This window comes from Oreochromis aureus, linkage group 7 (genome assembly GCF_013358895.1).
Source record: "Oreochromis aureus strain Israel breed Guangdong linkage group 7, ZZ_aureus, whole genome shotgun sequence".
Classification (NCBI taxonomy): domain Eukaryota; kingdom Metazoa; phylum Chordata; class Actinopteri; order Cichliformes; family Cichlidae; genus Oreochromis; species Oreochromis aureus.
In genome coordinates this window covers 38610859-38628167 of record NC_052948.1, presented here as the reverse complement: position 1 = coordinate 38628167, position 17309 = coordinate 38610859, and the positions used below count along the sequence as shown (strand labels likewise).

Here is a 17309-nt window from a genome sequence, read left to right as displayed (position 1 = left end):
AAGAGCACTCCCCTATGAATGCGGCTGAAAAATGCAGAAGCATAGCGTACTTCAAGGACTGAGGCTATTGGATAAACTCGGTTTCTGTGGAGGCGGGTCTACCAACAACGAGGAAGTAAAGTGTGCCCATACTACTTCTGGAGGAGCTCCACATCTAGATGAAGCGTACAGGCAACGTGGAGGGGTGTGTGATATGATTTGCATAGAAAACTTTTTGAAAGTGCCCTTTTAAAGGAGCTGTTAGTAATTTCAGGCATATATAAATGATCACATATTTGGAATTAATGTGTGTACATTTCATCATCAAATCCACCTGTGTCGACATTTCTGTGATATAAGCGAAAATGAATCTGAATTACTTACAGTATCGCAAAAATCTTTTTTTTTTTTTTTTACTAAACACGAGCGCCGGTATGAATCTTCAGAATTCAATCAGCAGCACCCACATCTCAGAAAACCATTCACCTGTGAACGTGTGGAGCTCCATGAATATATCAGGCAGACCTGAACAGACATCGTGCTGTCTTTCTGGGATAAGGTGAATAAATCCAGGATTTTTTCCCCCCTAACCTGGAAGTCTGCAGGGCAGGGTGGCTGGATAAAAGTCGGCTACACAGCCTACTTGATTGTAACACAAGGTCCCTACACAGAATTAAATACGCTCCATTGGAGATGAGTACTCGTCTTGTCCCCGCCCCCCGAAAAGGCACAGCATCCATCCTCATGGGCTCACACGCTGCGTGATCCACATCACAAACCGAGAGCGGACGCTTTGCCCAGCCGATGGAGTAGTAGTAGCGATAGTAGCGTGGGTGCAGTTCACGGCTTCCCCCCCTTTCCCCCCCACCCACATTCTCCACCTTCTTCTTTAATGGAGTCACATTTTATGTGGAATATTTCTCCATCTCATCGCGGTAAGTGTTTGCGTTGCTCGCAGATGCTGTGGGGAAGAAATGAGAGGAAACGGGACTGTGCAGCTATTGTCTGTTGCTGGGGCAAGTTCGGACCTTAATCAAGTCAAAGCGCTGGAGTCCTCTTCAATGAAAAGTCTTTCTGTGTGGGTTCAATGAGAATGCGTGGAAAATAATGGCTTTAAAGCTCGCACAGAATCGATATCGGTATTTAGACACCTGTCTCTACCAGCAGCAACAGTGACCTCCCTGTGGCGCTTTACGCTCACACAAATATGATTTTTTTTTTTTTTTTTTTTTTTTTTACGATTATTGAAGACCATGTACGATCATTTTCATCTGCTTCTGTATTGCGTATCTGTTAACAACAAGAGGAGGTTTGTGCAAACGTGTCGCCTCTGTTGCTGAGCAAAATTGTGTTTTAGGTCCAGCTAAAAAAAAAAATAAAAAATTGGTCCATCTCCCCGCCCCCCAAAATCAGAGACTGCCTAGTCCACAGCCCTCCCAGACACGCACGGCGCAGTAGATGCCTTTCTGATGAATGACTGAAATCCCGTGGTTGGTAGAAGATGTGTGATGGTGTATAGGGGGTAACCTCGAAATCAGCGTGTGTGTGTCCGCAGGTATCGTTTCTCTTTATATTCTGAAATGGATGTTTAGCCTCGGCCTCAGATTCAGAAAGAATTGTGTACAACAATACTTAGATTAACCTATTTTTCTAAAGTGATGACATAGTAAGAATGCAAACGTTTATGGTGGTAAGGCGTCTTTAACCCTTATAAATTTGTAAGCGTTTATCTACTGTCCTTTTTATGAAGCTTTTTTTTAGTTTCATTGGGTCTAAATGCTCGAGGATTGTTTTTTAATATGAGGCACAGTTTGTGTGTAAAGTATTGTGATCAGTTAATACAAAGTATTAAAAAAATCTGGCGTCATTAACTATATGATACATTTATTATTTATTATTATAATGATACATTTCCCAGCCCAGGAGCACAGTCGGTAAATAGTGCCCAAGTGCTCAGAAGTCATTTCTTTCCTCATATGCTGTTGAAGAAGTGCTGTTTGTGTTGAGTCGTGCACATTAATTGCATTTGCTGTCTACTTCCATTTCTAGTAATGGGCAAATATTGCCTTTACAGAAGTTGTATGCATGTTGCCATGTGTGTTAAATCCTCCACTTGTCTCTTGGCTGAACACTTGGATGGGATAACGTGACCCGCCCAGAGAGGCAGATTTCTAGTTATTATTTGTAGCTGGAACCTGTGAATTTCCTCTGCCTTCCTCTTTGTGTGTGCGTATCTCTGTGTGTGTATTTTACAGGTGTGTTCATGCTCGTCCTTGTTGCATAGTGAGGATTTATATCATGCAGCAGACAGATGGCATGTGGCTGGGCATCAGGGGAGCATTTCTTTGGCTTTCAGCAGAATACAAGACTCCTCTTGGCACATGCAATTCCTTATTGGCACAAGTATTCATTTACATGAGTGTGTCGGTATATCACACTACATAGTACATGTAAACATCGCCTGCACTCAGGAATGCTTGTGTAGGAGGTCCCACTCTACATAGCAAAGGCCATATTTTTGGGTTTGTGCGTGTCTGCGTGTGTGTTTTGCCTTTCCATGAAATGTAATATTATGACAGGCTGAGGTCACAATGACGTCATATGCCTGGCAATGACATACTGTAACTATACTTCATGACTACTGGGTCGTGAAGTTGAAACCTCATTAGGGTGTGTGCTTGTTGTCACAAAAATGTGCAGTTAAGGTCACAGTTCTTTAATGATATGATCATTTTAGTTTTAACAGCACAGTGACACATTCTGTGGGCCTCTGCAGTTAACATATTCAGCATATACTAGCTCTATTTGCTTTACAGTAAATGATTTGTCCCATTTTCTTGAACATTGTTCTTAGATTTAAAGAAAAGACAGCAATGAGTATTACACCGAGCTATTTATAGACTTTGTGCCTTTTATATAGTTTACTCTTGGCTATATCTGTGACATTATACATTGCAGGAAGCACTGCAGCCCTCCTTAAACCTTATAATAAAAATGCACTTGTCAAGACTTTGCAGTCATTTGCCACTTCATTAGGTACAGCTTTCCAGTACTTGCCTTAAGAGCTGCCTTAGTTCTTTTTGGACAGATTCAGTGAGATGGTGGAAATATTCCTTTGAGAGTTTGGTCTGTACTGATGTGATAGCGTCACAGAGTTGCTGCAGATTTGTTTGCTGCACATCCATAATGTGAATCTCCTGTTCCACCACATCTCAAAGGTGCTCTGTTGGATTGAGATCTTTCTTTTTCCTAGCTGTGAGGACAGCCACACAGTGTGGTCTTCTGCTCCCTATCTGCTGTGCATTCAGAGATGCTCTTCTGCATCTGATAGGAAGGCAACTTCCCGTTGTTGTGAGGGAAAATCCCTGTTCTGAGATTCTTAGACCAGCCGGTCTGGCAGGACCAGCCATGCTGTGTTTAAAGTCACTTAAATTGTCTTTCTTCCCGATTGCGATGCTGATTTTCAGCAGGTCACCTTGCACATGTGTACATGACCAAATGCACTGAGTTGTTGCCATGCTATTGGCCGATATATTAGAGATGTTTGCTTTAACAAGGAGTTGAACAGGTGCACCTAACAAAGTAGTCGTTGAGATATACTAGCAGGGAAGCACTGCAGCCCTGCTTCTGCATGACCCAAGATTCTATAGCTAAAATGTGCTTGTCTTATCATCCTTAATCTCCAGATGAAATACTCAGAGATCTGCCTGGAGCAGAGTAAAGCATCCCGTGAGATTTATGAAAATTAAATTATGCTCTAGTGCATCATTTCGTCCTCACATAAGTAAGTGATAAATCAAAATAAAAATGTGAAATTCAATATGCATCCTTACCCGTGAGCTGTCTCAGCAACACTGGATATCTAAGTTAACACTTTTGCCTCTTTTATTCCTTTTTATGAAGTCATGTAAATTCAGGCTGAACTTGAATAAAATTGTATTTTTACTGCTCTTTGTGGAAACAAATACCCTAAGCTGTAATAAGGCACTTAATAAATATAGTGTCAGCGTGACAGGCTTCATGTGGTCCTGATGTGTTACAAACAGAAATAATTGCAAGGAAACTCCAGCAAATGTCTTGTTTAAAAAAAGAAATGCAGTAATAAAAATCACCAGACGGGCGTATTGCAGTGAAGCTGCTGAAACCGGTGACCTCTGAACTCATGTCTGATATCCAGCACCACTTTTACTCCCACACTAGAGACTCATTATTGATCACATGCAGTCACACACACACACATGTATACATGCAGGCTGCCTCACACACATACTCATCCTGAGCTTTGCTGTCTGCTCTTTGATTACCACTACATGTGGGGGCTGGTGTTATTAGTGCAGTGAGGGTATTTTCATTGGGCAGTATATCTGTCACTGTGATGTCTCTGGGGAATGAGTTGCCCCAAGGGTGAGATAAGGTCTGCTGCTGGAGCTCAGAGTGCTTTCCCATATCTAAGAAGACTGATGTATGCAGCTGATAAGGTTTTGAGCTGGACAAGGTGTGCATTTGTGAGAATTTCCACATCTAGCACAGCCAGATCAAAAATTAGCTTGTCTTTGAACTTCTAGCTCCTTAGCACAGCGTTAGCGTGATTATCAAACTACACCGATGTGCAGCTTATTTTTCTGTTGCATTCACAGCTAGCAAATAGGCGTCACGTGTTGTCTCCCGGGCATCTCTCACCTCAGTCGCGTGGATTATGTCCTGCTGTGTGCTATGTGTAAGGAAGGAAAGCAGTGAAAAATATCTCGACCCGATTCTCCTTAAACTGTCGTTCATGCATGAAAGCAGCTTCAGTGAGGGATAGTTAGCAATAACACTGGCAACACTACATGAATATTTCCCCTTGTTTTGCCACAAGCTAGACAGTTGTGCGCCAGATAATGTGGTTAAATATATATTTGCAAGAGAAATTATTAAAAATTACCCAAAAAGTGAGAAGGTGAATATGAGCTAATAGAAAAATGCTTGATGATGCAGCATGGTACTTCACAATATTAGGAAGAAATCTGTTACAAAAGGGCTCACTTAGATGAAACTACATCTGTAGCTAAGATGCATGTGTGTTAGTTCAAATGATTTAAACTTGAATGAAAAATGCATTTTAAATGGGCCTACATGAGTCAGCAATACCTCATAAGTACAGATAATAGAAATTCGGAGGGAACAACTGCGTAATACCAGTGTTGCAAATAAACTGTAAGATTATAATTATACTAATGTTATTCCAGAATTAGAAGCATTACAATTTATGTAAGTAAATATTTAGAGGAAAAAATAGTTTAATAACATTATGACACGTTAATTAGGTGTTAAATGGAACAGGCAAAATGTTTAGTTAAACATTGGAGGGTCATTGTTTAGTCATTATATTTTGGATATAAAGGTATTTGAGTTTGTTGGGAGCCACAGTGTAGAAGTAGTTACAACAATTTCAGAGACAGTTATTTGTTTGGAAAAGTCAGTGTCAAACTCTCTAAATAGAGAGATGCTACTAGAAATATTAGAGGAGAAAGGGAATGATGTGATCCTTTAAATGGACCTCCAGAGTTCATTAATGAATCAATAGCAGAGCTAGTTTGTTCGGCATTTTTGTAACCAGAACTGTCAATATGAGGATGGTGACCTACTCAGTTAATCGATTTTAAGATATTATTTATTACTTTTAAAGCACTTCATGGCCTGGTTTCAAAATATATACTCAAATTGCTGTTTCTGCGCTAACCACAGTGCAGCCTGAGATCCTCAGCCAGGAACCTGGTGACCCACCTCATGCTTAAAGACAAATCATTTGAGCGTTTGCTGTGTGGAATGACCTGCGTTAGGAATTCTGACTCACCTCATCAGTGTTTTTTTTTTTTTTTTCCAAATTAGTTTAGTTACATTTCCAGTATCGATTTGCTCATTTTAGTTTAGATTTTGTGTTTGAAATTTTTTCATTGTAGTATCACAGTAAGTATGACAAAACAAGATTTTCTTTTTTAAGGTAGTTGGCAGTCGTGTAGACATCCTACGTATCAATAAACATTTCCATCAGAGCCTTAGGTGTATTTATTTCCAAAAGTAGTTTTAGTTAACTTGACACATACTGTAACAGGGCACATACACATACAGGTGATTCTGTCTGTTTTTTCTGTCTATCTGCAGACAGATGTTGTATCATCACAAATACAAAAGATTTAGATATGAAATTAAAGGCTGACTTTGAAAACGGGTGTTGTCTGACCCATGCATACCAAATAAAGAGTGCCTAAAATAACCCCAGAGGTCCCAAATATACTTTTTGATGTATTTTGTCTGCCATATAAATGTATAACCGTATTTTTGAAGATATTTTTCCCAGTAACTGCTTTGATCCTTTGCTCATACCGAGGCTGCTGGCTTGTGGTTCACTCTGAGCCCATGATGGCTTAAGCTTTAGCTGTTCTTGCGTTGTTAGTTTATTTGCAAACATTTTAGTGGTCCCCCCTACTCATTTCCTTCCATGCTAATGAATGCATGTGGCTGTGAGTATGGGCATGGCTGTTTGCCTGTGCTGCTGTGAGTATTTTGTACATGCATGAAACGGACTGGCTCATAATCAGACATGTACAAGCCTGACTAGTCTCAGCCAAGAATGCTGAAAATGCTGGCTGACTCAGTTCTCTAGACGGTCAATCCGCACATCTCTCTGTGCATCTTATTTTGGTTTTTTTATTGAATTCAAAATTATCGGTAGGAAGATTTTCACTAACACAGCCATATTTTAGGCCACTGGTGTACTTGAGTCCAACCAAAATGGACAAATATTACCTGATGAATTGAAAGATCACTTTTAAAGTTTCAAACAGGAAAGAGTTTTTCCTCTTGATCAAAAACAGTGACTCAAAATGCTGCAGTTTGTGGACTTTTGAACTGTTTTATCTTTTAGTGTTGACTGGAGGTTTGGAAAGTCCTCAGCAAAGGTCTGAATTATAAATGGTTAAACTGGATATATATTACTGAATATTTACCACCTACTCTAAAACCAGCTCTACCTATTCACATGCTCTATTTGATGCATGACCAAAGTTAATTGCAGACAATCCAATGCTGTTTTAGGACTCATAATCTTTTCAGAATGTAGTTTTCGAACAAAATGATGCAAGGATAATGAGAAGCCACTGTAGCATGATCGTGTTGAAATATTAAGAAATCTCAGAGGGGAAAGACTCCCTTATCTCCAGCTGGGTCAAGGGGACATTGCTGTGATGATTCTGGTGGCTGTTATGGAAAAATAGCTCAACACTCAGGGATCAAGAGCTTGTTTGATCTAAATATAGATGTAAATCTGGAGATGTTACAAGGAAGTGCGAGAAACACTTGCACAATGCCACTGAGCACATGGCTTTGGAAAACATGGAAACCTGGGGGGGAAATGCATTCCCCAAGTTAAATATGCAAATTACATTGAAGCATTTGCATTTGTTTACTAACGAAATTAGCCGATATTTACTCCATACAGTTCTGGAAATTTTAAATATACAAGAAAATCTGGTTTAGCCTCAAGTTAGTCAAATGTGATTATATTAAGAGGGAATCTCAAACTTAAAACTCAATATATTATCTTGGCATTTATTTAGATTGTTCTCATTATAAATTAGTAGGAGATAATTAAACCTTTAATTATAATTTTCATTTTTTTTTTCCAGTGCAGAAATGAGAATTCAGACATGTGACATTGTCACATAATAGCTGCAGCAATAAACTAAAATGAGCTACAGAAACAAGTGCCACTTTGCTTAATGAGAAAAAAGACGTGGGGGTGACGCTCAGGTCAGCAGTTGAATAAATGTACACAAATGTTTTTAAAGACTTTTTAAAAACTGTTTCTTGAGTGTGTTGCCGGTTAGTGACATCTGAGGGAAACGACCTTAGTATTTTCCCTGCTGCTTGTTCATGCCTAGCTTCGCTTCCTCACTTTCTTTAAAGTCTCTCTCTAGGGGAATATTTTGAGTATTACATTACCAAGAAATGTTCCTGATCTTTTTTTTTTCTTCTTGTCTAATCTTCTGGCATGCAGTTCTTTTTACATTTATGAATTAAAATGTGAGCTTGGTTATCTAATAGGAAGAGCTGCACATTTGACAAATTATTTTGTAATAGTTTTCAGATTTTTTTCATCTAATTAGACAAGTAAAAAGTTTAGTTTCATTAGAAAATTAATGAGGTTTAATAATTACAGTCAATTTTAATCAAGAGAATTTTATTACAATAATATCACAAACAATATGTATCTTTAACACTTGTGCATATGCTGTGCTATGCTATATTGAACACTAAAAATAACTTTCCATATGTGCAAGTGGTAGGCGTGATATTGGAGGCCTGGGGAACTGTGGCTGATAGCAAGAGGAGGAAGCATTTAAAAAGACAAGCTAACACCCAGAAGAGGTAGCAAAAGTTCTCTCTTCCCAAATGACCCACCTACAACATGCTTATCTTCTTTTTGGTCCTCTGTGTGCCCTTTCTCATGTCTCATGTGTCTCTTTCTATTTATCAGTCTCCTGTCCTGTTCACGCTATCTGCTCTGAGTCAGTGCCCTGTTTGACGTTTTGGTCTGGGGGGAGACGGGAGAGGGAAGGTGATGACGTTATTTTAGTTTAACACTCTTACATGTGTATGTGGAAAAAATGTGTAATGACAAGACTCCATTAGTGTGAAGAGGTTGGCTCAATAGAAGATTGAGGATCTTCCATCCAGGAATGATCTTTGGACTTTAAATGACAAATCAATAAATATTTTTCAATCCTCGAGCAGCAGAGTATTAAATAATGTACCCTACTATCTGAAAAAAGGGATAGATTTCCCAGGAAGCACTTTTAAAGAAGCTACAAGGGAAGATTGAAAACTGACTATTTATAGCCACAAAGATGCTCTGTTGGCAGGAGTGTTAGCCATGGGACATCTCTGTTTCTTTGGCCGCACACTGTTTTGGAGTCAGAAGAAGAGGCAAAAGAAGAAAAAGCAAAATGAGCTCTGCATCAACCATGAACACTTTCTGTGGTGATCATTTCGGGAAAACATTTTGTTGAAAAAAGCTATCCGTAGTTTGTGCTGTGAATAATAACCGTGAGCCTCATTGGGCCATTATTCTGAAGTCCTGTTATTAAGTCACAACGGTGTAGGGTGGAGACGGACTAAATGCTCAGTTGGCTTGTTACCATCCAAAACATATTTTCCAGTTTTATGCAAAACTGCTAAATATGAAAACATTTAGACGATTTGAACGGGGACGCTCGTAGTCATGAGCCTAAAGAGAACTGTCACCCATATCTGCAGCTTCCTGTTTCCCAAGCTCTGTGCCAAGTTTAGCTGGCTGGCCTGCAGCATTACTAAAACGTTTCACTCTCAATACTCTGTGTGTTGCATAAGAATGTGAAGTCACTGTAAAGGATAGACTTCCCCCCCATTGGTTCATGGATTCTTGATTTTAAGGCTGAAGTTGAGCATTTTGGCTGTTAATTATTTTGCTTTTTTAAAACCAGATGTAGGAGGGGGAGGAGGGGGACTAAAACCTCAATGCATGGAGCTGATTGCTGCCACTCAAAGAAATGCTTGCGATTCCACTAGAGGTGCCACAGTGCATCCCAGAAGCAGCGTTCCGCTCTGCATCCCTAAAAAAAGAGCACAAGTCTGGTTTTTTTTTTTTTTTTTTTTATGGAAATCACATCAAACAATGAGTAAATGTAGAGGGCAAGAAGACAGATACAAGGTTGGCATAGAAAATCCAGTCAGTTTTAAAAATAAAATTCCCCATGCACACAAAACGCTCCAATACTGGAATGCTACTACTGGTGATTTTAAACAGTGTGAGAAACAATGTGTGAACGACACTCACCCAGTGTATTCCCAGGGTAAAGCCCTGTTAACTAATGATTTAGATCACGAGCTTATCAGTAAAGTTTTTATTGAGGTCTTAAATAATTTGAGACGTGGATGAATATTTTTAAACTTCTACACGTAAATACACAGTTGGACTTGCAACCAATGGAAGTCCCCGGGTCCAGTGAGCATCAGTTCTCTGGGTCAAAATTGCTTGTTGATGCAAGAGGTCAAAGGAAAATGGCCAGACTGGTGGAGCTGGTAAAGGAAAACAACACCAACTGAAATAACCACCTGATAGCCAACCAAGGTATGCAGAAGAGCGACTCTGAAAGCAGAAGCAGCATACCAGGTGCATACAGGGTGCCACTCCTGTCAGCTAAGAACTGGAAACTGAAGCTGTAATTCACCAAAATTGGACAATTTCGGTGATTTTGGCTGTAAGGTCAGAATCACCAAAATTGGACAATTTCGGTGATTTTGGCTGTAAGGTCAGAATTTGGCATAAACTTCATGAAAGCATGGATCCATCCTGCCTCGTATCAAAGGTTCAGGCTGGTGGTGATGGTGTAATGCTGTGGGGGATTTTTTTCTTGGCACACTTTGGGTAGCAAGTGAACATTTTTCAAACATCACAGTCTATATGAGCATTGTTCCTGACCTCACCATAACACAAATGAAACATAAACTCTGGGGCAGACTCCAAGCCTTCTTATATTGGTTGCTGCTGCACTAGGTGAGCTATAGTGGCAGTTCTGAAGGCAAAAGGGGATCTGACTCACTAATGAAGTAGCTGGTGTTTTTAGCAATTTAGACTGGATGAATGGACCACTAGTATTCTGTTGCCCTGTTATTATATTTCTTTGGTAGTATATTTCCTTGTGCTGGTATTTCTGAACATTGTATACTGTAGCAGCCAGGGTGCTTTAAAAATTCTGCCATTTTCTTTTCTTTTCTTTTTTTTTTTGTGGATTCAGTAACAGATGTAGCTCTGTTCAAGTAGAGTAGAAAGAGGACACATCAAGGCTACAGCAACAACAGGCCAGCAGTGATAACGGGAGGTAATATTTCATTTTTCCATGCCCAGCCACTCGCTCTATCACAAACTCTGTCATTGTGACATTCAGACAGTCATCACACTCCAGCAGAACAACTCAGCTGGAGACCAGGAGATGGTCAATCAGGTACAATATTTCTGTGCTCAATATTTCACAGTCAGCTCTTGCTGTCTCTGAGAGAAAAGCAGTCACATCCAGACAAAGTCATCACAGCTGAGTGGCTGAGAGGAGGAGATGCTGATGAATCGTGACGAGGCCTGTAGGCTGCTCGTTTGATGATCTACCCTCTGGTGAGATGATCTGATCACCTTTCATCTGACTCACTGTAATTAAGTGTCTCTTGGTATTGGAAGAAAAGTGTTCCTTTGTTGAAATTCTCTTCAGACTCTGGGTTTTTAGGCACCAGAAAAAGAGAAATCATGTTGACTTTACCACGACTAGGTGCAGTTTGGGCTGTCGTAGTGTCTGAGCAACAAATGAATGTGGTGTCAATTCTTTGGATGCTGAGTGCAGCCCCCTTCAATTTTCTGATTTGAATCGTCTGTCAAAGAGCCCCCTAGTAAAATCATTGAGTTTGCGGTTCAACTGCTGCTTTTTTTCCCCCATCCATGTCTGCAGTATTATCCATGGAGTAAGTAAAAGTGTAGGCAGAACAGTTTCAAGCCTTTCACTAATAGATATTCAACAGGTTTAGTTTTGGAAACACTCAAGGGGACAATTTTCCTACTTTACAGAGGGTCACTAGTTTAAAGCTTTTTGGAGTAAATTACTGTTATGGTCCCTAAATTTAAGGTTCAAAGGAACCCAACATTTGAGATACCACAACACTGCTGCCATTCAACAGAAATTGCAGTTGGAAACAAAAGGAAATGGGAGTTCCAGCTAAAACAAGCAAAAGATGGAGAAAACCCTGAACCAACCACACAATGGATGATCAGATTCAGGCTTCTCCCCTAAACTAGTTTTGGAAAACTAATAGAAACCCAAACTAAAAACAGTAGAGCTGGTAACTCCCACTCAGCCTATACTTGAACCAGATTTATGATGAAATGAACTGCCAGGGTGCTTGGATGGGAAACACAAACCCAAAACATCTCCTTCATATTTTGTTATTGGTCTGACAAAAATCGAATCACTTCTTGTGTACATGTAAAAGGATCCTACTGTTGCCTAGATTGTCTGGAGGTTGACGCTGTACTTGCTGCGTCTTCCGTTTGACTGTGATTCCCTGTCTGCTACAGAATGAGGCCATATTAGGGCTGGGCGATATGGCCTAAAATCCATATCGCTGTATAATTTGAAGCATGTGCGGTAACGATATATATCGCAATATATTTTTTCCTTATTTTCGCACTATAAAGGCGCACTTATAATCCTTTAATTTTCTCAAAAATCGACAGTGTGTCTTATAATCCAGTGCGCCTTATGTATGAATTCTGGTTGTGCTTACTGACCTCAAACCGATTTTATGTGGTACACCAGCGGTCCCCAACCTTTTTTGCGCCACGGACTGGTTTATGCCCGACAATATTTTCACGGACCGGCCTTTAAGGTGTCGCGGATAAATACAACAAAATAAAACTAGTACCAGTACCAAAAAAAAAGAAGATTTATTCATAACACACGTGAAAAGACCCAGGAAAACCGAGTAAACGATAAAAACGATAACAAAATAACGCTAGAAATCGATAAAAACCCTGAAAACCATACATTTCACACCTGAGCCTCAACTCTCGCGGCCCGGTACCAAACGACTCATGGACCGGTCCGGTCTGAGGCCCGGGGGCTGGGGACCGCTGTGGTACACGGTGCTCAAAAATCTGTCAAAAATGTTTTAGAACGACTTTGGTAAGCTACGAAGCCGCACCGCTTGATGGATTGTCGGAGCATTACTGCTACCGTAGTCAGGAGCTTTGCAAAGTAATCTGGGTCCAAAACTCCGTCCGCTTCAGGTCCCAAAGTCAAACGAACACTGAACGTTAAAAACTGTCTAAATTCTTTCATCTTTAATAAAATGGTCAGCGTCGCTGCTTTACGAGGTGTAACAATTAAGTTTAACATCCAGGCATCCATGAAAACTGAGCAGAATTAGAAGTTAGCAGGAAGTTAGCTCGCTAGTTTCCGCCTAAACATAGCATGTTCTGACAGAGAGGTTTCTGGAAAAAAAATAAAACGTACAGCTCTGCTATCACTTCCAACATAAATGAATAGAAAACTAAACAGCAGAGACTTTTGTACGGTTACTGAAGTTGGGCTACCTGGTATATAATGATGTGTTACGTGATTGCTAGCGACACAGCTATGTTAGGATAACATAAACAGTGAAGCTGGAGGATGAATGCTAACTTTTTTCCACTCAATAAAAGTTAATGTGAGCGTCTGATGGTTAGGGACAAATGCAATCGCATGACAGGACGCTGTAAACGGACCAAACTTCAGTCAGGAGACTAAGGAGCTTCCTCATATTCCAAAACGTGCTTCGTGTCTTTGCTATTACTGTTGCCGAATTTGCAGATGATATTGCTTGGAGCTGCTGCGATGCTTTCGACCAAAACAGGCGCAGCTTGATGACACCATCAACATGCACTATTGCGGTAGAGCGGTATAGTCAAAATCTCTACACTCAAAAAAATAAGTCATTGGATGAACGTACTTTTATCTTGCCACTTATATTCCATCTAAACAAATCATGTTATATTAATCCATCTTGGTTGTGTTGTGTCAACACGATATATGTGTGTAGGTTTAACATAATATTAACAGTAACATTCAATTAATTTGACTTTTGTTCAACCAACATGTTTGTACCACGTTAGTCTAATTAGATTTATTTAAATTCATCTTATATTGTTTAAACACTTTGGCACATCAAAAGTCAGTCTTGTTACATGAACTAGTAAAATATTTGTTTGTTACACCAATGATAATCTTGTTGAATAGATGAAATGTAACTTATTTCTGTAGCACATGTATTCATATTACATAATGTCCAACAAAAATAAGATTCAACGGATTTACAGCAACTTCCAATCCACCCATCTTCTTATCTTTATCTGGGCTGCAGAAGTGATAGGGTAACAGGGGCAGGGTACAGACTAGACAGGTCGCTATCATACAGAGACAAACAACCATTTGCACTTCAACACCTTTGGGTAATTTAGAATAACCAGCTACCCTTACAACTGTATGACTTTTAACTGTGGAGGAAACCAGAGTACGCAGAGAGAACCCACTGCAAACTTCGCCTCATTGTGGATTCAAACCCAGGATCTTCTTGCTCTGAGGCAACAGCACGAACCACCATGGCATTAATCTGTCAATACAGACTTAGCAAAAGTAGGAAAGCTATGCTTGATGATGCTTTATGTTGTTGTCCTTGACAAGTTAAACCATACGAAATAATAACAGCATACACGTGGTGTGGTTGTCTGCCTCTTGTAACCCCACTGATTTTCCTGTGGTTTGACATCTAATGTGATCTTGTGGATTTCGTGAGCTGACTCAAAAAAGTGAAATTGGGTGGTTGTTATAGGCACAAGATCCAAACTTGTAATTTGAACTAAATAATTCCATGTTTCTATGGTGAATGTAATTGAATCATGTAGCATCTGCATGAAATTCAGCAACTTAATTTGTTCCTGTTGAGATGACATGATACAATCCAGTAAGAGTGGCTGGATCCAGGCAACTAACCACTCTTACTAGATTGTATGATGTCATCTCAACAAGAACAAATTACGTTGCTGAATTTCATGTAGATGCTACATGATTCAATTACATTCACCATAGAAACATGGAATTATTTAGTTCATATTACAAGTTTGGATCTTGTGCATGTAACAACCACCCAATTTCATTTTTTTGAGTGTACCGTTGGCAAAATTCATTTCGTTTCTACTGTATACCGTTTATACCGCTTACTCCTAGGCCACATTAGTGATTTCTTCATAGTGTTTTACACAAATACACATATTTTGCCCAAACATCATCATTGGCTGGGTTCTACTGACTGTTTTTGTTGACAATCATCAGCTGTGCTTTGACTTAAATCCCAAAGGTAACAAATTTTTAATGCACCAGTCTAGAAAAACAAATGTACCCTGTTGTTCATACATACTAAATACACTGGGAGTTATTTAGTAGTACATAAAAACTCAAACGAGTATCTCTGATCAGATTTACCACTGAGATAAAAACAAAACAACAACAAAAAAAAACATAGCAGGATACATGAAGTCTTTCCATTTGACTGCCTTGATAAAATCATGGTTGAATGCAGTAAGATGTAGAAATTATAAATAATTGCTCTTGAGTTGTTGTTTTTTTTAAACATATCATACCTTGGAGCCTGTTAATGTGATTAGTATGGTCACTGACTTTGGGAGGCTTTTTTTATGACTATGACTATTCAATTTCTTCTCTGCTGTTGATGCCATAATCTGAAAAGTTACTGAGTCACTGGAGGCTGATGATACTGTTAATGTGTACAGAGATGGATTGCAAGGATGACTAGCGTAGGGTTCCATTAATAGATTTTTTTCATGACATTCAAGGCTTTTGATGTGGGTGCTGGCAATTTTAGTGAACTGAGAGTCGATCCTTAAACCGGAACACCTCAGTTCACCCTCAGCAGACAGCTATCCACTCTGCTCATGTGACCTTGAGCAGCAGAGCAAGTCTCTTCCACGTCTGTAGTGATGCTGTGTTACAGCAACACGTGCACTGATCTTTCTTCAAGGGTAGACGAAGATAGACTGGGACATTTTCTTTTATGGGTATATAAGATGTAGCAGCTTGATATCCTGCAGCCACAGTCTCACAGGTGTAAAAATGTGCTCATGTGTTGTTGGTGTTTCAGATACAGGCACCAGCAGCAATTTGTTTTTCTGAACCTCAGGTGAAGTGCTGTAAGTGCTATAAAACTGATGGGTGGATTGTTGCTATCTAATACTGACTTGAGTAGCCTGGATTGAGTGTTAAATGAGATGGGACGGGCACTTAGGGACTGATTAGACATGCCAACATTGCTGTCTGTCTTTGTCTAATGACTCAGTGAAACTGAAGTGTTTGGTTTCAAATCAGAGTGAGTGTTGGGATCAGTAAATCTTTGTGTGAGGCTTTAACTTAGCAGAGAGACCGTCTTGTTGTGTATTTCCAGTATACACACCTAGACTGCCTTAATTCTTTGTGGTAAAGACTCAGTGAGGTGCTGGAAACATTCCTGAGATAATTTTTTCCATATTGACTTAATGTCATCACACAATTGTTGCAGATTTGTCGGCTGCACATCCATGATCTGAATCTACCCGTTCCCATCTCCCATCCTGATCTGACTGAAATCTGTGGAGGCCATTTATGTACAGTGAGGCGGTGTTCAAGAACACAAGGAACTAAGGGGAACTAACAGTGTGTCAAATATGTACCAGATATACCTAATAAAGTGTCTAGTGATTGTAGATCTTAATTAACTTTTTGTGACATGGGTAAATATGTATTTGAATTTCAAATTTAATATTAGTAGGTTCACATTGAATCACTCTCAATTTAGTTGAAGTAAGTGCAGCATCACTATTAAATCTTGTGTTGTTGGAGTCCGTCCCTTGTAATCTAATACCACACAGGGACAAATGCAGTTACAAAACAGTTAGGAGTATGGTGGGTATGTTGACATCTTGGGCAAAGTCTGGTAGTGTGTTCCAGTAAAGGCATTAAACAAAACATTTACTGTATCCTTTCAGCATATAGACAACTTGAGGCAATGTAATAAAATGAGAAAAAAAGTCTTTGAGCTAACTGCTGAACTGCTATGTCCCTTTAACAAGCTAGTAGTTATTTTAATAATTTGTAGTTAATATATTTATCTAATAAATTGTTAATGGATAGTAATTATCTATACATTAACAACTATAAATATCATAAATCAAATCAAATATCAATTCATTGTGTACAATTTACTTACTTTATTCATTACCTTTAAGGTAAAAGCTTGAAATTCTGGGTGTTTCATCTGTTTGTTTCCCTGCGTTTAAAAATTGATGCACCTTCCTGTTTGTTCTTTTAATATAAAGCTACTGCTGGGAGGCACTTCTTTTAGTACAGAAAGTGGGAGGAAGAAATGCAGAGACCTTTTTATTTTTGTGTACTTGTTTTGGCATCATTTGGGAAAAAATCCCCCCCAAAAACATTTTGGCGTATATTGTACTTACGATGTTCTCCCGCACTTCCTCTGGGCTCTGTTTTCAGAAAATCTAGTCCTTGATGGGAGATTTTAGGATATCGCTTTTCAGGACCAGATCTGACGAAGTCTTTCATCTGGAAAAGGAAAGTTCATGAAGCACTTGCATATATGTGCATCTCTGGGCTTTGAAGAGGGAGGGGAGAGAGAACTGCTGCAGGAGGATGTGTATAGATTCCTGCCTACTGTAGCTTTAA

At 39.4% G+C, this 17309-nt stretch overlaps 1 protein-coding gene across 4 annotated transcripts in view; it reads left to right on the top strand.

Annotated features, from left to right (window-relative positions):
* The first annotated feature begins 751 nt into the window (after positions 1-751).
* plppr1 (phospholipid phosphatase related 1) overlaps positions 752-17309 on the top strand; it is a 56679-nt gene continuing 40121 nt past the window's right edge. For 2 of the 4 annotated variants that reach the window (XM_031745752.2, XM_031745751.2), the window contains exon 1: positions 752-914. The gene's annotated coding sequence lies outside the window, so the exon portion shown is untranslated. Of the gene's footprint in view, positions 915-1003; positions 1058-1441; positions 1535-17309 lie in introns of those variants that run through there. The other 2 variants (XM_031745750.2, XM_031745749.2) reach the window with 2 other exon arrangements.